We start from the raw sequence: 17,756 nt of genomic DNA on the forward strand, positions 1-17,756 counted from the left end.
GGTTTGTTTGCACAAAACCATGCTTACTATTCCATATTTTGATCTGACAGTCTGGGGAGATAAGAAAACAGAAAAGAAGGTAACAGTGAACACAAAGCTCAGAGGAAAGTTAACTTCCATCTTTCTTTGGATGAGACTGACACCCAGCAAAAAGGAAAAAGAAGTATCTGTAACTTGCTGCAGGCAAAGAGTCAGCGTCAGTGGGAATGGGATCATTTGCAAGATTAAGGATTGTTTGGCTTTTGGGCTTTCTGTGTCTTGTTAGCCTTCTCCTGTCAGTCTGCCATGGATGCAGAACTCCATCTGAGCCCTTGTGACATGCTTTAATTTATTTTTTTAATATCCTCCATTGTGGCCATTGCTCACTAAGAGTGTCAGGAGCCCAAACTAAGTGATGTTACAGATCTTCTGTTTCCTGCAAAATGCACCAGCTGTAAGATTTCATCGGTTCTGTAGTTGGTGGTGTTCAGCTGAGCATGCCATGCATAAACACACAGAAACAGTCCAGTTAAAACCAGAAACTACATTGTTAATGCAAAACAAATTTAAACCTCATTGAGGACCACTTTATTGTTAGAATAGAATCAACCAGGTTGGAAGAGACCTCCAAGATCATCCAGTCACACCTAGCACCCAGCCCTGTCCAGTCAACTAGACCATGGCACTAAGTGCCTCATCCAGGCTTTGCTTCAACACTTCCAGGGATGGCGACTCCACCACCTCCCTGGGCAGCCCATTCCAATGCCAAAGAACTTCCTCCTAACATCCAGACTATACCTCCTATGGCACCACTTAAGACTGTGTCCCCTTTTTCTGTTGTTGGTTTCGTGGGAGAAGAGACCAACCCCACCTGGCTGCAGTCTCACTTCAGGTAGTAGTAGATAGCAACGAAGTCACCCCTGAGCCTCTTCTTCTCCAGGCTGCACAGCCCCAGCTCCCTCAGCCTCTCCTCATAGAGTTTGTGTTCCAGGCCTCTCACCAGCTTTGTCACCCTACAAGCAACATGTTCATAATGCTGAGGGTCATAAGAACAGTCAGAATATTCAAGTCAGAAAAGCTGCAGTAAAAATTATGAGCTCTTATTTTGGTCCAGCTATTTGGACTGTGACATTTCTGACTTTAATCAAATATCCCATGCTGTCATGCTTCTAAAAAATTAAAAACCTATGAAGTGAATCAAATGTTTTTTACCCAAAGTGGAAAATAAAACCCCCTTGTGATACTTCATAACTCAACAGAAAAGGTCAAGTGTTCTATGCAAATCAAACAATTACAAAGAAACTTTCTGCCAGTCCCTAAGCTGTTCAAATTTGAAGCTAATGCAGCAAGGCAGGGTTTTGCTTCCTTATCCCTGCTCAACTTTGTTAAAACCTTGGTGTTGTCCTGGTTACTACAGCTTTGTGCTTCCATCTGGCTTCTGGCAGCTGTACCCATTAAAATATAAAGCAAATCTGGTTGCTTTGACTCATAGCTTGTTCTAAGCTGAGTGAACTAAATACATCTCTTGTATCAGCTGACAAATTCTACAGGTCTCATTTTTTTATTGTCTTTTTGCCCAAGTTATATGCTTGGATTTGTTTCTGCAGGAGTCAGTACAGCTCAGCATATTCATATTTGCTATTTAAAGCCACCTCACTACACACACACAAACAGCAATGGTTCTCTCCCTAGGTACTACCCCACCACTTCACTGACATATGAGATGAGCTCAGTGAGTAAAGGGTTAATAGCAAGTTCAAGACATTAGCAGATTCAGTCACTTTGAAGGGAAAGACACACTCTCAAAGTACCCCCAACAGCTGTATTGCTACAAACTAGGCATACAGAAGGTATTTCTGTCTATACCACAGAGCCAGGCACCAGCAACACCCCAACTAGGAGTTCGAAAGCTGAACATCTTCTGCATCCCATATTCAATTCCTAGCCCACAGAACATGAATTCTGCACTAAACATCCTGGTGCACATGACTTTTGGAGTCTTGCCTTCTTCTTAGAGAACTGTTTGTCTGCCAAATGTCATCAATGTGCTGTCTCAGCAAACCACAGCAGGATGTATGGTGGACTAGAGACAGGAACACACCACAGACAGAATATTCCTTAAAGACACTGCTGGGACACTTGCTCTGCTCTTGCTTTTAACCAATACAAGCACCTAGTTAGGCATCTATCACAACCATTTGTATCAAGAGCAAGTTTGTGTTCAAACAAAGGACTGAATGAGGCACTCGGTGCCATGGTCTAGTTGACTGGATAGGGCTGGGTGCTAGGTTGGACTGGATGATCTTGGAGGTCCCTTCCAATCTGGTTGATTCCATGATTTAAAACAAAAAGTAGCTCACCCTTTAAGGCACCCACTCATCACTGCTTGTGACTGACAGAGCAGTCTCTGAGGTGTCTAAATCAGATGACCTAGTGATTTGATTGCAAGATCAGTGTGACACAGGGAGGATCTACACATAGATTTCTAGGGTAGAAGCAGGCTTGCTTCGTTTAGAGGCATGCAGCTGTGTAAAAGGCTTTAAATGCTTATGGATGAATTTGGAAAGCATAGAAACCATGCAGGTTTACAAGGCTAAATAAGGAAGCCTTCAAGGGTGAAACCACAAGTTCACAAGCTTTCCTTAGCTGTGTTACCAGCACAGCATATGCTGCTAAACAAGTGCTTGATTTGGTAACCAGCTGTTTGACAGGTACTATCAGTGGCAGATGAACCCTTGCCATCAGCATTTTAAACTGTTCATTATGGGAAGCTGTCCCATTCCATGTTGCACTGTCATTTTGATTGGAATGCCCAACAGCTTTGTTAGCTGCAAGTTTTCTCACTTACTCTCCAAGCAAAGTTGTGCTGTGTACATAATGCACAGCCTGGAAGTCCAGATACAATCTACAGTTTGTATGGTGTTGGGGAAGATAATGTGTAATGGATTTATATCTCTTACTCTGAAGGAAGTATCTACTTTTAACTTGTCATTTATCAAGCCTTTCCTTTCCAACAAAGAAGCATGTACAAGTTAGCTGAGGCCAGCTGTTGGCACATACTCTTGCTTTGCTGCTAATTGCATCAGGAATGGTGTGGTCAGCAGGAGCAGGGAGGTCATTCTGCACCTGTACTCTGCACTGGTTAGACCACACCTTGAGGACTGTGTTCAGTTCTGGGCCCCCCAGTTTAGAATGGACGTTGAGAAGCTTGAGGGTGTCCAGAGAAGGGCGACGAGGCTGGGGAGAGGCCTTGAGCACAGCTCTATGAGGAGAGGCTGAGGGAGCTGGGATTGGTTAGCCTGGAGAAGAGGAGGCTCAGGGGTGACCTTATTGCTGTCTACAACTACCTGAGGGGTGGTTGTGGCCAGGGGGAGGTTGCTCTCTTCTCTCAGGTGCCCAGCACCAGAACAAGAGGACACAGCCTCAGACTGTGCCAGGGGAGATTTAGGCTGGAGGTCACTGGACACTGGAATGGGCTGCCCGGGGAGGTGGTGGAGTCGCCATCCCTGGGGCTGTTCAAGGCAGGATTGGACGTGGCACTTGGTGCCATGGTCTAGCCTTGAGCTCTGTGGTAAAGGGTTGGACTTGATGATCTGTGAGGTCTCTTCCAACCCTGATGAAAAAATAATAATAATTTAAAAAAAAAAATTCTGATAGAGAATGCAAAGACTCCAACTGAAAGAGGCAGAAAGGGTTGTTTGAAAACAGAGTATTGTTAAGCACACACAACCAATTCTTGCTTTAACACCGAAACCTTCTCCTGCTTACTTTGGAACTACGCTTCCATAAATCAGCCAGAAGACCCTCTTAGAAAGCACCAATAACTAAGGGTTGGAGAAGAACTTTCCAAAGCCCAAGCACACTTGTCCTTTCTTGCTCAAACATTGTTCCCTGTTACCAGCAGGTGGTTCAAACCCAGCCAAAAGCAGCTTCCAGCTTTTCTCAGCAATATGTGTCCAATGTGTCCAGTTCTGGGCCCCTCAATTCAAGAAAGATGTTGAGGTGCTGGAACATGTCCAGAGAAGGGCATCAAAGCTGGTGAGGGGCCTGGAGCACAAATCCTATGAGGAGAGGTTGAGGGAGCTGGGCCTGGAGAAGAGGAGGCTCAGGGGTGATCTTATTACTGTCTACAACTACCTGAAGGGGCATTGTAGCCAGGTGGGGGGTGGCCTCTTCTCCCAGGCAACCAGCAATAGAACAAGGGGACACAGTCTCAAGTTGTGCCAGGGTAGGTATAGGCTGGATGTTAGGAAGAAGTTCTTCACAGAGAGAGTGATTGGCATTGGAATGGGCTGCCCAGGGAGGTGGTGGAGGCACCGTCCCTGGGGGCTCTTCAAGAGAAGACTGGATGAGGCACTTAGTGCCATGGTCTGGTTGACTGGCTAGGGCTGGGTGATAGGTTGGACTGGATGATCTTGGAGGTCTCTTCCAACCTGGCTGATTCTATGAAATTCTATGAAATAATTCTGTGAAATATGCCCTTGAGAGCACAGGCTCTTCACAGCATATCAGACTGGAAGTTGCCCTTTCCAAACATCCTTCTGTGGTGAAATCAAGAGCTTTTTGCAAGGCTGAAACAGGGCAGCATTTTCTGTTCTGACAAATGGTTTCTCTCAGTGATGTTATTAACTAGAGTTTTGAAAGACTATTATTACAAAGTGCTTTACAAGTGTTAGCACTGTCAGGCTAGAGAAAAAAGTGAACTGGAAGGAAATCCCGAAGAGATATTTTACACAGTACTGTCACTATTAATCTGCAGTTCAATTTCTGAACACAAAATACTTGGTACTTTGGGTTTTTTACCATTACCTCATTAAAAAGAATATAAATCTTGTGGCTTCTTTACAGGTTCAGTCCTTCATAGTACTGTCATAGAATCAGTCAGGGTTGGAAGGGACCACAAGGATCATCTGGTTCCAACCCCCCTGCCATGCCCAGGGACACTCTACTCTAGATCAGACTGGACATAGCCTCAGCCAGCCTGGCCTTAAACACCTCCAGGGATGAGACCTCAACCACCTCCCTGGGCAACCCATTCCAGGCTCTCACCACTCTCATGCTCAACAACTTCCTCCTCGCCTCCAGCTTTGTTCCATTCTCCCCAGTCCTGTCACTCCCTGAGAGCCTGAAAAGTCCTTTCCCAGCTTTTTTGTAGGCTCCCTTCAGTACTGGAAGGCCACAAGAAGGATTTAATTTCTCTCAGTAAAAATCAGCCTCAAAGCAGCACAACTAATGACACTGGACACTCATGCTGCCCGTGAGCAGGAAGCAGATTCCAGGACCATGGCTGCTTCTTGGCAAATCAGGCAAGTTCACACAAAGCCATGGGTTACCAGGGTTCAGCTTTCAGTGCCAGATTGTTAAAGCTAACAGTAAAACCAATGGCTCGAGTACACAAGGTATTGTGCTCTGTTTTTGGAATGGAATAAGCTACTCAGCACAAAGTTACTCTCAGGCCTTCCTAAATGTGTCAATACACAGTTAACACAAAATAAATACATGTTCTGGTTCACAAACTGGGTGCTTGTAAACAGAAACCTGAGGCAGGATCAGGATTTGTATTTACCTTGTACAGAAAGTCAAAGGCAGTGCAATATCACTGAATCTGGTGTACAGAATAGGGCTCTATCGCATCTTGATCCATAACTTTGCCTACCATCTTGTAACCCCTCCATTGAGGGTTACAGACTCTCCTCTGTTGTCCACTTCACTCATCACAGGCTTTTACTGCTTTTATGACACCCAAGGTAGAGGAAAAGATGAAATACTGAAAACTGAGCTTATCACATAAATGGCTGATAAGAAACTCTCTCTCAGTATCACAGTACCATCAAGGTTGGAAGAGACCTCACAGATCATCAAGTCCAACCCTTTACCACAGAGCTCAAGGCTAGACCATGGCACCAAGTGCCACGTCCAATCCTGCCTTGAACAGCCCCAGGGACGGCGACTCCACCACCTCCCCGGGCAGCCCATTCCAGTGTCCAATGACTCTCTCAGGGAAGAACTTTCTCCTCACCTCCAGCCTAAATCTCCCCTGGCGCAGCCTGAGGCTGTGTCCTCTCATTCTGGTGCTGGGCACCTGAGAGAAGAGAGCAACCTCCTCCTGGCCACAACCTCCCCTCAGGTAGTTGCAGACAGCAATAAGGTCTCCCCTGAGCCTCCTCTTCTCCAGGTTTTTTTTTCTAAGGTGGGGGGAAAACACAGCAAAGCGCAGATCTGTGGGGAAAGTGAAGTACACCTACGTATATCCCCAAAACCTTCCCCTTCTGTGTGCAGAGTATTGGAACATTTCAGCAGAAGACACGTTAAAATAGCACTGAAGCAGCCAACATTGTACCTCTGGTTTCATTTCAGCCAGGAACACATCTAGGCTGCCTCCAGCAGCCCATACATGGAAACTTCAGCTGCTAAAGCAACTTCACTATCACTCTGCAATCAGACAGCTGCAGCTACTAGAACTCAACCACACAAGTGTCCAGGGCAAATTTTGTGGAAACAACTGCACTGGAAATGAAACCTTAAACTTGTATGCCTTCTACAGACAAGTTGGAAGTAGCCTCTAGAGCTAACTCCTTGCTACTCATGGGAGACTTCAATCACCCTGATATTTGCTGGGAAGCTCACACAGCCAGACATAGACATTCCAAAAGGCTCCTGCAATGTATCAATGATAAGTTCTTGATGCAGGTAGTGGAGGAACCGACAAGGAGAGGTGCACTGCTGGACCCTGCATTAACTAATAAAGAGGGACTAGTTGAGGACATTAAGGTTGAGAACAGCCTTGGGGACAGTGATCATGACATGGTGGAGTTTAGTATTCTAAAGGGTAGAATCAGAGCAACCAGTAGAATTGCAACCCTGGTGTTCTGCAGAGCTAACTTAGTGCTCTTCGTGGACATGCTTGCAGAAATCCTGTGGGCTAAGGGATTTCATTTCCAGTTCTAAAGCTAGCTTGTTTGTGTCCCTTTAAAAAAAAAGCATCACCCTGCTGTGAAGCTACTGAAGTTTCACACACACACCCTGCAGACCCTGCTCCATAGGAACCTATAAAAAGAACCAATCTAAACCTAATGCATTTGTAGCAAAGACTTACAGAGTAACTCACCAAACCAAGCACAAGAACCAGTGTGTAGGTCATCTGAAGAATGATCAGTTATACAGACATTTTTTATGAACAATTTTCAAGAATTTGGACCCCAGGGGGATAAATCTGATCCTGAGTGTGTTAGAGACTTCTGTATGTCTCATGTCCTTTGCCTGCTGAAACTGTTCACACAGAGCCCAAGGTTGGTTTTTGAGAGCATTGCAGTCAGTGGCCAGAGGAAATAAAGCCCTTTGAGCTCTTTTCCTCCCAGTTGCTCCCTCTTGCCTTGTCCATTCATGCTGCAGGCTTCTGAGGAAAGGACTATGCTCTAAGTTTTTATGCTCCCTAACTACAGGCTTAGGTAAGCATACTCTTTAAATATAACTTATGGCTATACTCTAGTAACCTTTCACTTTATACCTTGACTTAATAGCAAAGCATAATATTCCAGTGTATTTGGCTAATTCTAATTCTGGTTCACAAGGCATACATTCAGCTTACTACTTGTACACCTCAGTCAAGGGCAGGCATGTTTTAGTGATGTGTAAGCTGATGAAGGAGACAAACTGAAAAGGCCATTCACCAGAAGACCCACTGAAAAACTCACCTCTAAGTGAACTTAAACTCAAAACAAATTAATGTGTGCTTGTGAAATGCATACAATTATTACACTTGGATACCTTTTTTTGACAGCTCCTACAAAGCCAGTGTGCACATGGCATGAGCTTTTACAAGAATGTCACTAACTGAAATGTTGTGCCAACACTTTTGCTATGTTCTGGCACTGTGAATTGTCCTCTTGCTTTTTTTTTTGTGGTGAAGGCAGAAACAGAGGCTGAAAAGACAAAACCAAACCAAACAATCCAACAACCACCACCAAGCAAAACAACAACCAACCAACCAACCAACCAACCAAAAAAACCCAAACAAAAAAAATCCACAAACCAAGAGACACCAAACCCTGCATGTGTTATAACACCTGGCACACTGGAAGTTCTTGTTTGCAATATTTTGGAGCACAAACCATAGTTGTAAGACAGAAGTGTGCACTGCAGTGTCCTGTTCCATGTATTTTGCAGTGTGTGCTCAGAACTAGTGCTGACTTCTCACTAGTGGGTTACTCCACAATTCATGTAAAGCAGTGATTTGGAAAGAAAGATGACTTTTTGATTAGAATATTCTGGAGCTGAAAGTTTTGAGTTGACTTTTGGGAAGCTGGATACGTGGCTAAGGCATTAGGGTTTTCTATTTGTATTGCAAATCTATTTTTTACACAGTAACTTTTCTACTTCATTAAAAAGTTGCTGAGAGCCAACAAATCAATGAATTCTTATAGACCTTGCTAGCATTACTATCTAGGACATAAAAGAGGATTTTTAAGTTAGCTTAATTAAATAGGAAAAGTCAAGGCTTTGAATATATCTCTGACATCACTAAACTCAGGGTAAGGCAAAGGAATCAAATTAAGAGAGAACCAAACACCAACCCCTGGAGTTGCATGCTGACGTTTTTAACCTTTCAACCACTAGCTCTTGCAAAACAGAAAATCTTGAAAATATGAAACAAAAGTAGTTACTGTGATTTTCACATGGCTTACAGCACTGTGCAAAGGCAAACAGTGTTGCACATAGGAGACCCAGCCTCCCACCACTGCGAGGATTTCCATGTTCTAAGAGAGGGATTGGTTCCTGGCTCAGGAACAGTGTGGGCCGCAGGACAAGGGAGGTTATTCTTCCCCTGTACTCAGCACTGCTCAGGCCACACCTTGAGTCCTGTGTCCAGTTCTGGGCCCCTCAATTCAAGAGAGATGTTGAGGTGCTGGAAAGAGACCAGAGAAGGGCGATGAAGCTGGTGAAAGGCCTGGAACACAAACCCTGTGAGGAGAGGCTGAGGAAGCTGGGGGTGTTTAGCCTAGAGAAGAGGAGGCTCAGGGGGGATCTCATTGCTGTCTACAACTACCTGAAGGGAGGTTGTAGCCAAGTGGGGGTTGGTCTCTTCTGCCAGACACCCAGCAACAGAACAAGGGGACACAGTCTCAAGTTGTGTCAGGGGAAGTATAGGCTGGATGTTAGGAGGAAGTTCTTCACAGAGAGAGTGATTGGCATTGGAATGGGCTGCCCAGGGAGGTGGTGGAGTTGCCATCCCTGGAGGTGTTGAAGCAAAGCCTGGATGAGGCACTTGGTGCCATGGTCTGGTTGACTGGCTAGGGCTGGGTGCTAGGATGGACTGGATGATCTTGGAGGTCTCTTCTGACCTGGTTGATTCTATGATTCTAAGACTTGAGTCTGCTTCTGCACTCTGTTTTACATCAAGTTGTCTTTACAGAGAAATGAAGCGTGCGTTATCAGTTCCAAAGACCCCATTGGGCTTATTCCATACTGCCATCAGCACTCCACAACAGATGACTGTCAGGAAAAGCAGACAGTGGGAAAGAAAAATGGAGGGGTTTAATGCCTAAAGTGTTATCAGTGAAGAATCATGATGCTAGAAGAGAATTTTCAATCTTCTTTACCTATCAGCAACTGTGTTAGTTTGAAGCTAGCTAGAATGTTTTGGTGAGAAGAACTAGATCATAGGTTGTGAAAGGAAAACAATGGTGATGTCTACTGCACTCATAGGCTTGCTGAATGCATAAGAGCAAGAAATAAAAACATAGATAACCACACTCTCTTCTGCTGCTGTGAGCTCTGAGCTGCACCTTAGTCTCTAACCTCACCCTCCATTTAACCTCCATTCTTCCTTGGGACTGGGGTAAGGTTGAGAGGTGTAGGGGGAAGGTGAAGGGGTGGTTGAGAGCCCCTCCTGGGGACTCAGGTTTCTGGGAGGGCTGTTGTGTTTCTGTGTTACCTTCTTACTTTGTATGTTTCTTTATATAACTGTATCTACTGTAACTATCTGCTTGTATATTGTGCTAGCTGTAAATATAAGCTTCATTCATATTTCCAGAGCTGGCTGAGTCTAGTCTGGGTGATCTCCAAAGTTTGGGGGGGGGGGGGCAGGTAACACCCGAACCACCACAGCAATGCATGTCCAGCTGGCTGCTGAAGACTCTGGACTGTGCCTCTAAACTCTCAGCACATTAAAAGCAGCGCAGTGTTCTCCTTGATGATGGTGTTAATTCAATCATTACTAGCACCAGTCTTGCTTGACCAAAGGCTAAGAGCACAAAACAAAACCACAAGCCTTAACATAGCCTCAAATGTGACACTGAGAATCTGAAATACATGATTCTACTGGAAAGAAGGGAGAAGAGTGATTCTGGTATGAAAATGGTAAATTATCATGCCACACACTTATTTATTTGTGCACATACAACAGGAAAAGAAAGGAAGGGAAATAATAGTGTATATACTCAAAGTAGGAAGTCCCCCAACCCCCAGGGCATTAGAGCAAGGGTTCCACAGATAACAAGGCATCTGCTGATCAATAAGATGCTCTCAGCTTGCTCATTTATGCATTAACAAAATGTGTAGCCGTTCACTCAGCTGATAAAGGTTCCCACAAGAGACTACGTTCAAGGGAAAACAAAGTATCAAAATGAACAAAAGTGATTAGAGGAAGTAAAAAGGAAAGAGAGAGAGACAATGAAGTAGAGACCCAACAGTCAGTATGTCCCTCTCATCTCTGTATGCCATCCTTCCTTTCCACCAGCTCAAAGCCTAGCAAGGAAGCATCTCAGCACACAGACTTCACTCTGTACACAGACAATCGGCCTGGATTTCACAGTGTAAACTGCTTTATTTCAGCAGTGTCCTGCACATAGATACCCCAGTTGAAGGCATTATAAAGCACTCCTCTAGCAGTTACCAAAACGATGTCAAAAGCCTGGCTCTAGCTTTAGAAACCACAAGTCCACTGAGTGCATGTTTAGCATTAAGGTCAGCTGGGAAGAAGTCAGACTAGATTCAAGGATAATGGATAATAACATTATCCATGACCTCTGCTGACAGCATCATTTCCAACCTCTGAAGCCAGACTGTTGCGCAGAGCCCTATACTCAGCCCATCAATAAGCACACTATAACCTAGACCTCAGTAACTACAGCCCCTGTACTGGTCCATGTTCAGTGCTGCATGGCTTCAGTTTGTTTTCTCACTGTCTCACCTCCCCCTCCAAACCACGACATACCACCTCACTGCTTCCTCCAGCTCCTGGGGAGGAAAGCAGTGTGTTTAGAGCAGCAGATGATGTTTGAGCTGCCAGCACATATCCTGAACTCGTGAGAGAATCATGTTTTTGTATATGAAGGGTGCTGGGGATTTAAAAAAATAACGAGATACTAAGTGAGGAAGATGCAATTTACCATTAGAGATCTCATGGCTTCTCACAACTTAGCTCAAGGCCAGTTATTCTGATCACTACCTACATTCCAGCTAGGATTCTGCTTGCTTAATTTCATCCTTGAGGTACTGCCTGTGACAACACAGCAACTATGCTGTGAATCATTATATCAATATAACCAAAAAGCCCAGTGCATCAGTAGTGACTGGACTAATGATATCCCCAAACAGTTTGTTTAGAAGTACCTGGCAATGAAAATGTCTTTCAAAGCAGATGACCTGGTTATAATAGAACTTGATTTGGAATATTGAGCTGTCCTGAGGCTGTCGCCTACACAGTAGCGTAAAGCATCACTGATGTAGCAACAGGCACACATAAAACATATGTAATGCAGAATCATTTTCACCAGAGCACAGGGATAACAATTTTGCACGTGCAGGTTGTCAAAAGCAGCACAACTCATTTCACAATAAAAAAGAGCAGAGCAATGTTCTCCGTCTCCTCCCGAAGAAGCATTTTACCGCGCTGTAGCTGTGCACATTAAGTACAGCTTGTGTGTGTTTTCCCTTTCAGAAGGTTGTGCTTAGAAATAAAGTGTATCAGATGGAGGGAGAGAGAACTCATTTCTGAGTTGTACCATCAATGTTTGTGTGGCTTCCCAAATGGGAGAATGTAATCAGAGGGCAGTGGAAACCAGAATGGCTGAAGTTACAAGGCAGGCGCTACTGGGACCAGAAAGGGGAGAATCTGCCTGTGCTTTCCCATCACTAAGTCTTTCCCAATTGACTGAAAGCTAAAGCAGCACCATTAGTGTTTTATGGAGTTCACAAATCAATATGAAATTTCATATGCTTGTTTGGGAGTATTTATGCATATATATATAAAATGAATGTAAGTATACAGAGAGATAAGGGCTCCTCCTCTCCATCCAGGCTTGCATGGAGTCAAACAAAATTGATGTGGTATGTAGCAGAAAACGTAGGAGGATTCACAGAGCCATGCCACTAAACTTGTCAGCTAAAATATTTCATTCTGTTAGTGGAAATAATTATTCTCACTCTCTAGAAATCTCCTTGTATTTTGAGTGGTTTGTTGAACAAATACAACTGCACCATAAGGCCATTCAGAAAATAAAGTGTCATGGCAAAAATACAGCGTACCTTGTGTGTTGGTTTGAGGCTGATTTTTACTGAGAGCAATTAAATCCTTAGCTGTGAGCAGAAAGAAGATAAACAACATGTGCCCTATATCACCATTCTTCTGCTGACAAACACAACTAGTCAAAATATAAATCCATCCATCTATAGGGCTGTGCAGCTTGATACATGCAGCAGAACACACACCCTTCACCACAGGCAGCAACCCAGATCAAGCTGATTGCTCGTAAGCAATCACCATCTTACTGTGAACATTACACAAGGAATAGACACCAGGGCTTGGGGTGTTCTGCATCCCAAATGTCCTGCCAAGCACACAGAATCACAGTATCACAGTATCACAGTATCACCAAGGTTGGAAGAGACCTCATAGATCATCAAGTCCAACCCTTTACCACACAGCTCAAGGCTAGACCATGGCACCAAGTGCCACATCCAATCCTGCCTTGAACAGCTCCAGGGATGGCGACTCCACCACCTCCCCGGGCAGCCCATTCCAGTGTCCAATGACTCTCTCAGGGAAGAACTTTCTCCTCACCTCCAGCCTAAATTTCCCCTGGCGTAGCTTGAGGCTGTGTCCTCTTGTTCTGGTGCTGGGCACCTGAGAGAAGAGAGCAACATCCTCCTGGCCACAACCTCCCCTCAGGTAGTTGTAGACAGCACTAAGGTCACCCCTGAGCCTCCTCCTCTCCAGGCTAACCAATCCCAGCTCCCTCAGCCTCTCCTCGTAGGGCTGTGCTCAAGGCCTCTCCCCAGCCCCGTTGCCCTTCTCTGGACACACTCAAACATCTCAATGTCCTTCCTAAACTGGGGGGCCCAGAACTGAACGCAGTACTCGAGGTGTGGTCTAACCAGTGCAGAGTACAGGGGCAGAATGACCTCCCTGCTCCTGCTGACCATACCATTCCTGATGCAGGGCAGGATGCCACTGGCTCTCTTGGCCACCTGGGCACACTGTTGGCTCATGTTTCACCTTTGAACTGGGGTAGTTGTTGCTCCATCTTTCTTAAATTCAAGCCTCCAGCTGAGGAGGACTGCAGTGCAGCTGGAGCTGGGATCATTCCCACGCCCATCTGAAGCAGGCTGGTGTTCTGACCGAGATAAGAGTGCAGCAGGGTTTAGATGAGAACAGAGCATGGCAATGACTAACATTGCTACTTGAGACCACACCACCTTCATTAACTTAATCGGTACTGCAAGCTGCATCTGTACATCACAAATTAAGTCACTTGATCAGGGAGAAAGTTTCCAAATCTCATGTTTCTATTTCTTGTTAATAAAGCTCAAGCCTGCTAACAATCTGCTGCAGCACAATGGAAAATTCTCATTTCATAAAATAATGTAAAACCCATCTGGCATGTGGGAAGAAGATAAGGGCTGTTTATCAACAGGAATAAAGTGATTGAAATTGAAAATAAGATGCTGGATATCCCTCATTTGCAGACTGCACAACTGCAATTAGCAACACAAAGAAGGTAGTCACCATTTCAAAAATCTTAGTGCACTGATGCATCTTGCTAAAACTATCTACAGTGAAAGATTCCTCCTTGGAATATGATTAATATTAAACATGCACAACTTAAAATTCATCTGAAGCATTTAGAGTCTACATAAAATGCAGCTATTTCAATGATGCATAGATTCTGGATACTTGCACACAAGTATATCTGCTTACCCTTTCCTGTGACAAGACCTAGCTCATTTTTACTGTCTATTCTTCAGTCATATTTACTTTCTATCTCTGGTAAGACCCCACCTGGAGTACTGCATCCAATTCTGGAGCCCCTATTAGAAGAATGATGTGGAGATGCTGGACCATGTGCAGAGAAGAGCCATTCCGATGCTCAGAGGGCTGCAGCAGCTCTGCTGTGAGCACAGACTGAAAGAGTTGAGGCTGTGCAGTCTGGAGAAGAGGAGGCTCCCAGGTGACCTTCTTGTGGCCTTCCAGTATCTGAAGGGGGCCTACAAAAAAGCTGGGGAAGGACTTTTTAGGCTCTCAGGGAGTGGCAGGACTGGGGAGAATGGAGCAAAGCTGGAGATGGGTGGTTCAGGAGGAAGTTGTTGAGCATGAGAGTGGTGAGAGGCTGGAATGGGTTGCCCGGGGAAGTGGTTGAGGCCCCATCCCTGGAGGTGTTTAAGGCCAGGCTGGATGAGGCTGTGGGGGACACAGTCTCAAGTTGTGCCGGGGTAGGTCAAGGCTGGATGTTAGGAGGAAGTTCTTCACAGAGAGAGTGGTTGGCATTGGAATGGGCTGCCCAGGGAGGTGGTGGAGGCACTGTCCCTGGAGGTCTTCAAGAAAAGTCTGGATGAGGCACTTAGTGCCATGGTCTGGTTGACTGGATAGGGCTGGGTGCTAGGTTGGACTGGATGATCTTGGAGATCTCCTCCAACCTGGTTGATTCTGTGATTCTATGATCTAGGGTAGGGTATCCCTGCCCATGGCAGGGGGTTGGAACTAGCTGATCCTTGTGGTCCCTTCCAACCCTGACTGATTCTGATTCCATTAAATGTCTATATAATTGACACCAAAATCTTTGATCTCATTTCGTGCAGCACGTGCGGTCATTAGGGATCTAGACACAAACGCTCTCTGAAGTGAGAATACAAACTAAAGCTTTCTTCCCTCAATGCACAAATTCCAAATATCTTTCCATAATTTATTTTATAGTTCTCTTTCTACCACATTGTTCAGCTGAAGTACAATGTAAATTCCTCACCAAAAGACTCCATCTCCAGGAGAAATGCCTGTGTTTCATCTTTGTGTCTCCTATTTAGCATGTTTCAAATCAAATCTCTCCTAGACCAATCCAGTGTATTGCTCAGCAGCTATTGAAATTTATGAACATGTTTAAGCTTTTTCATACTGCTCTTAATCATTATGATCACCTTCTTTAAATCTTTCATTTTACAGCTATCACTTTGGCAGACTGTGCTGGTGACATTCACAAATTGCTCAGATCACAGCCAAGCCCATACTTAACATCTCAGGGTAGAGTTATGCTCCCAAAGTGTTCCTTCATTGTCTGCTTTAACCTCCCACCCCACTGAATCCCCAAATGTTCTAGCATCAAGCTGGCAGAAGGCTTGTGGTTTGGGATATTAACATCATAGTCTGGGTGTCACACTGTCACCTCTAGTTCCACTGTAGAGAGAACCCAGTAGCAGTTGTTCCCAATCCAGCTCAGAGCCAAGGGAGAAGCATTTTCATTGCACAGGGAATGACACTGGTGGGGAGGCACATGGGAGCGGAATGAGTGTAATTGTGAAGCAGAAATACAGATCATTGTAATCCAAATGACTCAGTACTCCTTCCAACACAATCACATTTCAAGGTGGGATGTCAATCAGGAAATTGGGCCACATGACCAATTCAGCTTTAATCTTAAACTCTAAAGAATATCCTTTCTAGGAAGATGATCCAAAATGTGTGCACACTTATAAAGGAGAAACCTCACACTCAAAAGCACCCAAAACACATCCTCACCAAAGCAAAGGAGGAGCAGTGGTAAGGGGGTGAGGACTTACTTAGTCCCAGGAGTGTCCTTAGTTGGAGTCCCAGTCCCAGGGGAGAGGATCTGACTGCCAGGCCACTTGCTGCATGGAAACCAACTCCAAATGGATCTGAGGAGGACACCATTTATACTCTCAGTCAAGAGTGCTTTATGGTAAGCTTGAATCAGTTGGAGGGCTGAGCCCACAGAAACACACAAAAGCAGGATAAAAGCTTAGGGGCAGATGTACCAATTAATGTCTGAGAAGCCCAAGATGACCGTTGTCAGCTTCTAGAAAGCCTCAGCCCTTTGTCAGGTGTCTGGTGGTTGTACCTGCCACACTGTCACACACCTCTCCCTAAACATACCACACACACATGTACACGCACACAGATGGATAGTGTGGAGAACATCAGAGAGGAGTTGCCCAGCAGGTTAAAGTTAAAAATGTCTCCATTTCTCTCACCATTAAGGGTTTGTTGTTTTTTTTTTTTTCATCTGGAGCATTTTTCATCAAACACAAAAGAAAAAATGAGTTAAAATAATTCTGCAATCAAGCATACAGGCAAGCCTGCCCAAATATCAAGGCTGGAAAAAGCAGGCTGACCTTCCCAAACAACACAAAATCCTAGTTCTAGTCTCTCCCCCTAAAATAAATCCAAAGCTGATGAAGACACAACCCATAAAATGAACTTAAATGCTTCCTTTTCTCCTCTCCATCTCCCTTGATCTTTTAAACTGCAAGCCCTCAGGGCAAAGACCACCTCAGTGCACTAAAGTGTTCTTGTAGCTAATCCTGCAGTGCAAACCCCTAGTCAGCACCTCTCCATATATAAAATACAGACACTCAGCAGTGCCTGGCAAGAAGAAACAGAAATTTTAGGCAAACACTGTAGAGAATTTGGTAATGACTTTTTTTTAATTATTTTTTTAAGTTTAATTCTTTAACACCCCCCCCCACCCCCCCCCCCCCCATCCCCTCACCCAACTATAAGGACACTTTACACTAGGGATATAGTGTGTCAGTTTATGCCCAGCTAAAACAGGCCATGCTGCAGCCTGTCTCTGACTGTGCCATGTCATTAGGAGCTGTCCTTCAAAGCATTTAAAAACCCTCCTCTATTTGTACACACCCATATAGGTACTGTACTTTTCTACAGTCAAAGTTCCATTTCCATTCTGACATCATGCATCTAAACTGATAATCTCACATCTCAGCAGTAACCAACCAAAGAACTCATTACCACAGTGGCTGTTTGCTTACAGCATAAAAAACTGGAAGTCAGAGGTGTGGAGGAAAAGCAAAGCCTACTAGGGAGAGGGTAACAGCCTATCCACATGCAGGTTCTGCCTTTGCTCAGCCTTGAGCCACTGCCCTGCAGCGCTGCCCTCTCCGTTAGCACAGCAGCACACTGCCCACTGCAGTAGGTGTGCTCTGGCTCTCCAGGGCCCAGTGTCTAAGTTACTGGCAGCAAGATCAGTCTCACCTCACTGCAGCTTTAAACAGACCTGACTTTAATACAGCTTGAGTCACACAGGGAAAAGACAACTTCAGTACCTGAATAAATACTTCAGTGCCCAAGAGGGCCACTTATTAGCAGAGTAACACAAAAGTCATGCTAGAAACACCAGCTCTGAACACACTGCTCCTTAGGCATAATTCACACACTTCTCTCAGCTTCTCTTCCTGGTATCTTACTGGCCCCTATTTTACTGCTTAATTTTTCCTGCTTATAAATAGTAATCGATCAGCATTGAACC

The 17,756-nt window shown here is 44.8% G+C and overlaps 1 long non-coding RNA gene across 1 annotated transcript in view; it reads right to left on the reverse strand.

Moving 5' to 3' along the window:
- The window catches only part of LOC135186980 (uncharacterized), a 34,600-nt gene extending 18,481 nt beyond the window's left edge, over window positions 1-16,119 (reverse strand). The window contains exon 1 of the long non-coding RNA XR_010307157.1: window positions 16,030-16,119. This is a non-coding gene — a long non-coding RNA (uncharacterized LOC135186980). The remainder of the gene's footprint in view (window positions 1-16,029) is intronic.
- Between the last annotated feature and the right edge of the window lie 1,637 nt (window positions 16,120-17,756).

This window comes from Pogoniulus pusillus, chromosome 26 (assembly GCF_015220805.1).
Source record: "Pogoniulus pusillus isolate bPogPus1 chromosome 26, bPogPus1.pri, whole genome shotgun sequence".
NCBI lineage: Eukaryota > Metazoa > Chordata > Aves > Piciformes > Lybiidae > Pogoniulus > Pogoniulus pusillus.